This window comes from Heliangelus exortis, chromosome 3 (genome assembly GCF_036169615.1).
Source record: "Heliangelus exortis chromosome 3, bHelExo1.hap1, whole genome shotgun sequence".
Lineage (NCBI taxonomy): Eukaryota > Metazoa > Chordata > Aves > Apodiformes > Trochilidae > Heliangelus > Heliangelus exortis.
In genome coordinates, this window is record NC_092424.1 from 881,204 (window position 1) to 888,881 (window position 7,678).

A 7,678-nucleotide genomic window follows, 5' to 3' on the forward strand; every position below is an offset into this window, starting at 1 on the left:
GAACGGGCAGGGCTGGGGGAGCCTGCGGGGCTCTGGCTCAACCTGAAACAAAATATTACACGTATTTGTTAAAAACGGTGAATTTGTTTCATTCCGAACCTTTCAAAGAGATCGTCCTGCAAGGACCGCGGCTGGGAAGGCAACTTCAGACACCATTTAGTTTAATTTAAACATCAACACTTTGTTTTTAAAATAAATTAAATATACATAAATTCAATGAAATCAGCTGGAACCCTGGAGGAGCTATGGAATTCGGTGGGTCCTGTGCTGGGGAACCTGAATAATTCCAATATTCACCTTTCGGTGAGCCAGACATCAGCAAAGGCTTCAGTTTTGCCCAGTGGTGTGCTGGTCCTCACCCTGGCTGCTGCGTCCCTGGGGGCCTCAAAACCTCAAAGGAAGGATGAGAAAAGAGAAGAAGCATCCCCAAAATTCTTACCTGGCCCCTCATGCCCTGGTCTTGGTCCCACACACCTGAGCATCCTCCTGGAGCACAGCCTGGGGACCCTGGAGATGGTGGTGGTGGGAGCAGCAGAGGATGCAGGCCAGGACAGGGAGAGGTTCCCGTGTCCTGCTGGTTCTCCAAACCTCTTCCAGCATTTCCCATCCCTCTGGGTGCTTCCGTGGCTTCCATGGTCTGTCTGTCAGCTGCTGTGCCCACAGTGTGCTTTGGGTGTGTGAAGTGGGTGCTGGGTGAGAGCTTTCTCCTTGGTCCCAGTGAAGTCTTCCACTCCTGGAGCTCCTGTGGTGCCTCAGCTCTGGGAATGCATCCACTGCTGCAGCTTCTGAGGGGCTCAGGAGTGTGTGGGCATCATCCCCAGACAGCAGTTCCTGGGCTGTGTGTGCAGGGGAAAGGGGGAGAGCAAAGAGAAGGGACCTGGTGTGTGATGAGCCACTCTCCCTGGATGAGCACCCATCTCCTTTTTCTGGCTGGGACAGATGCCCCCAGTTATTGGGGTAAAAGCTCATGGGAATGGGGGTGGTGGGGAGAAACACTGAGTGCAGGAGCCTGAGCAGGGATGCACCATCCACCTGGAGAGATGCCCGCAGCTCCACACCCTTGAGGAGGCTGTGATGGTTCTTCCAATGCTTTTTTTGGTCCCAGCCTTGCTTGGAAGGTGTGCTTCATGCCTGTTTTGACTGAGCCCTCACAGTCCCTGACTCACACACACCGAGCCCCAAATAGTTTTCCCACCATTTTCCAAGGTGCTGAGTAAACACCCAGGTCCCAGGGCCTTGAATTCCCCTTTGTGAGCTCTGTGAGCTCTCTGAGCTGCCTTTGCCTTTGCCTTTGCCTTTTTGCCTTTGCCTTTGCTGCAGCTCTCTCTGCTTTCCCCAGGCTGGAGGGGCAGGAGCTGCCTGGGTCCCTCCAGGCTCTGCTAAACCCTGGGGATGCCTCGGCATGGGATTGTCTGCTGGGTGATGCTGGAGGAACAAAAGGCTCCTGTTCAGCAGCCCTGGCATCCACCTGGGCATGATGACAAAGTTAAGGCTCAGAGATCCTCCTGGGGCTGCTGGTCTGCCCCCCCAGTAACCCTAATTAAACCCCAGCCCCATACAACAGTTGTTATAACAGAGCCCAGGGCTGGTTTGTAGTTTCTGGGGGGCACACATGGTGCTGCCACAGTGCCCCTCATTCTCCAGCCATGCCTCTCCCCCACCAGTCCCAAGAGATGGAGCTGAGGGGGAATATGGGATGGGACCATGGGTTCTGTCCCTGGCTCAGCCCAAACCCTGGGCTGCAGCTCTGGGGAGGCCCTTGGGCTGCTGGGAAGGCTGGAGCAGCTCTGGAGCCAGGGGGAAGTTGGGGATGTTCAGGCTGGAGAAGAGAAGGGAGCAATGGGGAGACCTCAGAGCACCTTCCAGTGCCTGAAGGGATCCAGGAAAGCTGGGGAGGGACTGGGGACAAGGGCCTGGAGGGATGGGATGAGGGGAAATGGTTTTAAACTGGAAAAGGGGAGATTTAGATGAGATTTTAGGAAGAAACTTCAGTGTGAGGGTGCTGAGCCCCTGTGCCAGGTTTCCCAGAGAAGCTGTGGCTGCCCCATCCCTGGCAGGGTCTCAGCCCAGGTTGGATGGGGCTGGGAGCACCCTGGACTGGGGGAGGTGTCCCTGCCCATGCAGGGGGGTTGGAAATAGATGATCTGTAAGGTCTCTTCCAACCCAACCCCTTCCATGATCCTATGATATTCCTGAGCAAACACTGCTTCTGAAGGAAGCAGCTGAGCCCCCCAGGTCCCATGGAAGTCCTGGCCCCCCTGACTCAGCAAGCAGAACACCCCATGGGTGCTGAGCAGGGCTGCTGGCCCTGAAAATATCACTTTTAGCAGCTATCTTTAGGTCTGTGACTGTGAAGAGCTCTCTAAATTCTGATGGGGAGCACCAAGAGGTACAAGGGAGGCAGTTTATAGGGGGGAGCTCTGCAGCCAGACCCTACCCCTGCTCAGGAAACCCATGACTGGGGAAAAAAAAACAACCAACCTCCTGCTGCTGGGCTTCCAGAGGGGACAAAGCCCACCCTGGACCAGCTGACCCAGGGTTTAGCTTTGTCCCCTCCTAATACCTCTCCAACAAACTAAGGATGAATTCTGGGTGCACCCAGGGGATTCCCAAGGGGAACTTATGGGATCTGGTTTATCCTTGAGGAGGTGGGCTCAGAGATGTCCTTGTCTGGGCAGCAGGAAGGTCCAGCCCAGCCACCAGCATGGGCCAGGAGACAGCTGGGAAGGGACCCAAAGATGGGGTTTTGTTTGATTTGCCTTTCCCCTGACCAAAATCCCTGTCTGGGCTGGGGAGAAGCAGAGGAGAACCCCCTCCTCCCCTCACCCCCATCCCAAGGGAGCAGAGCTGTTCCTTGGGAACCCCCCCAGCCCTCCTCTGTGTCCACAAGAGGCCCCACAAATATTTAACTCTGGGGAAGGGAGCAGAGGTGGGGAGGTGTGGGGGGATGGATGTGTTTGCTGAGAGGAGAGGGTGAAAGCCTTTGGAATGTATTGATTGGATTCCCCCTGGAACACAGCCACCCCCTCAGAGCCCAGCAGCAGATAATGGCTGGGCAAACAAGGATGGGCTGAGAGCACTTGGCTGGAGGTATTTCTGTGTTGTCCCAACCAGCTGAAAGGAGCAGGGAGGTGAGGACCTCGCTCTGCTCCCCCGAGGATGCCCTCTCATCCCCAGGGGGTGGGAGCATTCCTGGGAGGGGGCACCAGCTGCTCCCCACCTTGTCTCCAGCATCACCATTTGCTCCCAGAACCCAACCAGGGCCTCCAGGGGGGATGCTGGGGCTGGAGTGCCACATCCCTATCAAATCCAAGGTCACAGGCACCAGCCCCATCACATCCAAAGCCATGGACCCCATTCCCATAAACCCAAAGCCATGGACCCCATTCCCATCAAATCCAAACTCATGAACCCCATTCCCATAAACCCAAAGCCATGGACCCCATTCCCATCACATCCAAAGCCATGGACCCCATTCCCATCAAACCCAAAGCCATGGACCCCATTCCCACCACATCCAAAGCCATGGACCCCATTCCCATCAAACCCAAAGCCATGGACCCCATTCCCATCACATCCAAAGCCATGGACCCCATTCCCATCAAACCCAAAGCCATGGACCCCATTCCCATCACATCCAAAGCCATGGACCCCATTCCCATCAAACCCAAAGCCATGGACCCCATTCCCATCACATCTAAAGCCATGGACCCCATTCCCATTCAAACCCAAAGCCATGGACCCCATTCCCATCAAACCCAAAGCCATGGACCCCATCCCCAGCATCAAGCCCAACGTCCTGTGTGTCCCCAAGGAGTGCCAGCTGATCCCTCTGGTGGCTGAGGAGGGGGACAGTGGCAGGGGCTGCAGGGTTGGTTTCCCCCCCCCTCCCACCCTTCCAGCACACGTTGCCCCGGGGGGATCAGAGCCCCTGGTCCCATCCTGTCCTCACCCAGCACCTCTGCTCTTCCCCCTCTGATCCTGGGGCTGGGAAAGGACAGATGACAATTTTTCAGCCGTGGATGAATGAATCCCAGATGGGGAAAAAAACATTGGTTTAGTTGGCCAAAGTTAAAACTACTTTTCTGTTTCATTATGCAAAATGAAAATAATTCCTTTGTGGAGAGAGGGGTTTTTCCCCAGTCCTGTCTGGCTCTCTGCCCATCCCAGAAAAGCCCCTGGTTCTTGGGATTTTTATCTTGTTTTCTGTACCCAAATGGGTATTTTTAGTTTAGTTTAGTTTAGTTTGTTTTATATTTAGTCCAGTTTTGTTTCAGTTTTGTTTAATTTTTCCTGGGTTGCTCTTATTTTCTTATTTTTATTTTTTCAAACTTTCTTTATTTTGTTTTTTTCCCCTCCACAGGTTTGCACACAAACACCCCCTGGGTATTTGATGCTCTAGACCATCCCAGAGGGTTTGGGGGCAAACTCCCCCCCCTGGGCAGGATTCCCACCCCCCTCCCTTCCCCAGGGGTTTTTCCATCCCCTCGCCTCCCTCCAGGCTCCCAGGACAGGTGCAGGATGGATGCTGGGGCTGGGGGGGGGGTTTGTGTGGAATAAAATAAATTAAAAAAGAGCCAAGACTGACCTTTAAAGTTTTGTTCCAGCTGAAAGCATCCCGGCTTACACAAATAACTCCTGACCCCCGGCCCCTCACTTGTGTCCTGGCATTGTGACACTGTGACACTGTGACACATGGCCCCGGGGGCTGCCTGGGCAGGGGGGTGTGAACATCTCCTCCAGGAGGAAGGGGAGACAGCGGCTGTCAGGGGAGAAAGGGTTGTCAGAGGGATCAAAAATACATATATGGAAATAAAGATAAAGCTGTTAAATAAATTTTTAAAAAAATTAAAAAAAAAAAAAAAAAAAAAAAGAAAGGGGAGAAAAGTCACAGTGCAGGTTTTCAGGGCTGGAGGCAGCCTTGAGCATGAGAAATGGGGCTGTTTTCCAGAGAAATTTGGTCTCCATCACCCCGAGGGAGCAGGAACACGGTGCTGGGGCTGGGGCAGGGCTGGCATCTCCCCAGCACAGGGCAGGAGGGATGAAGGTGGTGATGGGGAAGGTGCCTCCTGCAGCAGGGTCCTCAGGGCTGGGGGAGGAGGGCAGAGCTCTGGAGGGACCTCCCAGCCCTCCAGAAGCACCAGAAGCTCCCACTCCTGGCTGGAACGCTGCGGGAAGCTTCAAAGGGCTGGAGGAGGATGGGGTTTATGGGATTATCCCTGAGCACCTGCAGAGCTTTGTGAGCCCGGCCCGTGGCCCCAAGCGAAGGGTTCCATTTGAAACTTACACCCCAATTAGTCCCTGAGTGCTCCTGGGGTTATCCCTGGGGGTTGTTCCCAGCTGCAGCACCGGGTGCCACCACCTCTCACCCTCCCTGATCCAAGGGTCCTGACGTGACAGCACCTTGAGCTGCCCCCTCCCTTCCTTGAGCCTATTCCCCAAAAAACAAAGCCACTCCTTCCGAGTCTTCTCCTCTCTCTTTCCAAGTCTTTTCCCCACTCCTGACCTCAGAGCACTGTCACAGGTCCCTGTCCTACCCACACCAACCTGACACCATGAGAGGCTGAGAAGAGTGTGTCTGCTCAGAGCTGGGAGGAGAGGGCTGAGGGAGACCTCTGACCATGGTAAAGGGGATGCAGAGAGATGGAGACTCCCTGGGGATGCAGAGAGATGGAGACTCCCTGGGATACAGAGAGATGGAGACTCCCTGGGGATGCAGAGAGATGGAGATTCCCTGGGATACAGAGAGATGGAGACTCCTATGGACAGGGAGTGCCATGGACAAGACAAGGGGAATGGGCACAAGGTGCTCCTGGGGAGATTCCCCTTGGACACAGGAGGAAAATGTTTCCCCATGAGGACAGTCAGACCTTGGAATGGTCTCCCAGGGGAAGGGGGGGATTCCCCCACTCTGGAAAGCTTTAAGTCTCAGCTCCAGGGACATCTCAGCTCAACAAGAACATGAGAAGGGTTGGGCCAGGTGGGCTTTGGGGTCCCTCCAACCTGGCATTCAGGGATTCTCTGGTTCTGCTCTCCCTCTGCTCTTTTCACCCTTCTAACAGGATTATGACAAAGCCAATTTTCCTGCTCACATCCCAAATAAAGAGCGTTTCCCTCCAGGGGGGTGTAGGGAGGGCAGGAAGGGCAGCCCAGGTCTCTCACCAGATTTTTGGGAACCTCCCTGCTCCAGCAGCTCCTCAGCTCCTCAGTTCTGCATTTGGGATGGGACTTGGGGACACCAGAGGGGTCCTGTGGAGAGCAGAAAGCAAATGTTTCCTTAGAAGGTGTCCCCCCTCCTCCAAAAGAAAAAAAACCAAACCCCAACCAACCCCCTCTGAGCCACCGCAGGCCAATGCTTGTGTGGTGAAGGGAAATAAAGATTATTTCATAAAAGTCAGGGCAGATCCATTTTGTGGTGTTCAAGTCAGCGAAAATGCATCGGACAATTATATTGCACTTAGTGCTGGGATAATGGAACAATGAGAGATGGATGTTTGCATTTTGTAAAATTAAACTGTATGCAGTTATTTATCTTTTACCTTAATTGTTTGAGCTTGTTTCTAATGTAAACTGTTGTAATTTTAAATAAATATAATAGAAAAAACTTTCCTAGGTATCGGAAATCCAGAGCAAATTTACTTTGCAAATAGGCTTTGTTGGGTATGGTTTGTGCTGAGGAGCTCAAACTGACACTTTCATTCAAAAATATTTGGAACCCTTGGGCAGGGGCTCTGGCACTCCCAGCAGGCTCTGGAGCCCCAGGAGAGGAGATGCCCTGGCTGGGGGGAGCTCTGCAGGGGAGAGGGACCCCGCGGAGGGTCTGGAAAGCACCCGGTGATGCGGGGAGCCCCGTGCCCGAGGATGCTGAAGCTATCTCCTGCCACGGCCATCACCCTGATGGTCCCAGGTGTCCAGCCCTCGGCCTGGGGACCTTCTCGTGGCTCTTCTCCAGGAGGAGGCACGGAGCAGAGGTCCCTGGCACGGCAGGGCCCGTGGGAGGGGTCTGTGCCATGCCTGGTGTGGGTGGTTGGAAGCTCAGGACTCCGGGGCTTTCATCCTCCGTTGAACGGCAGCCAAAGTTTAATGGTTTGGAGAACGTGCCCCAGCCCATCTTGGGGCTGCCATCGTCTCTCTGAGCCTTGGCTTGGGTTTGGGCAGCAGCTCCCAGAGCAGCAATGAGGGCAGGATCCCTTCCCTTCAATGAAGTCTCTCATCACACCCCAAAAATCCCCATTACCTGCAGCGGGAAGGGACGGGCACCGCTTTGTAGCTCTTCGGGGGAGTTTTAGAGATGATCTTGGTTAAGCCCAAGATGTTGATTAAGGAGGTGAATGCAACTGTTGACTCAGCCCTCCGGGGCTGGTATAAATGTGTCTGTTTGTTTTTCCAGTACCTGGAGGGAAGGCTCCCACAAAGGGAAGGCGCTGGGCTGAAAGGTAAGGGCAGTGATTAATGACAGACGCATTCAGCCTGACGTCTTTATCTGGGGTGGTCTCATTGATTGCCAGTTGAGCAACCTGGGAATGGGGAAGGAATAAATAAAAAAAAAAAAAAAAGGGAAAAAAAAAAAGAAAAAGGGGGCTGTAAAAGTGAAAGCCCTGGTGAAAATTAATTAATTGCCAAAACAAAAGTGTCAGACTTCCCCTTGGCCCTGGGATTGGGCAGGCGGCTCCATCCT

General features: G+C 53.9%; 1 long non-coding RNA gene across 1 annotated transcript; it reads right to left on the reverse strand.

The window, feature by feature from the left end:
- Positions 1-316: 316 nt before the first annotated feature.
- LOC139793893 (uncharacterized) lies at positions 317-7,201 on the reverse strand. The gene is made up of 3 exons (XR_011724867.1): positions 6,163-7,201; positions 4,589-4,762; positions 317-836 (listed from the first exon to the last, which is right to left on the reverse strand). It is a non-coding gene; the product is annotated as an uncharacterized lncRNA (long non-coding RNA).
- Between the last annotated feature and the right edge of the window lie 477 nt (positions 7,202-7,678).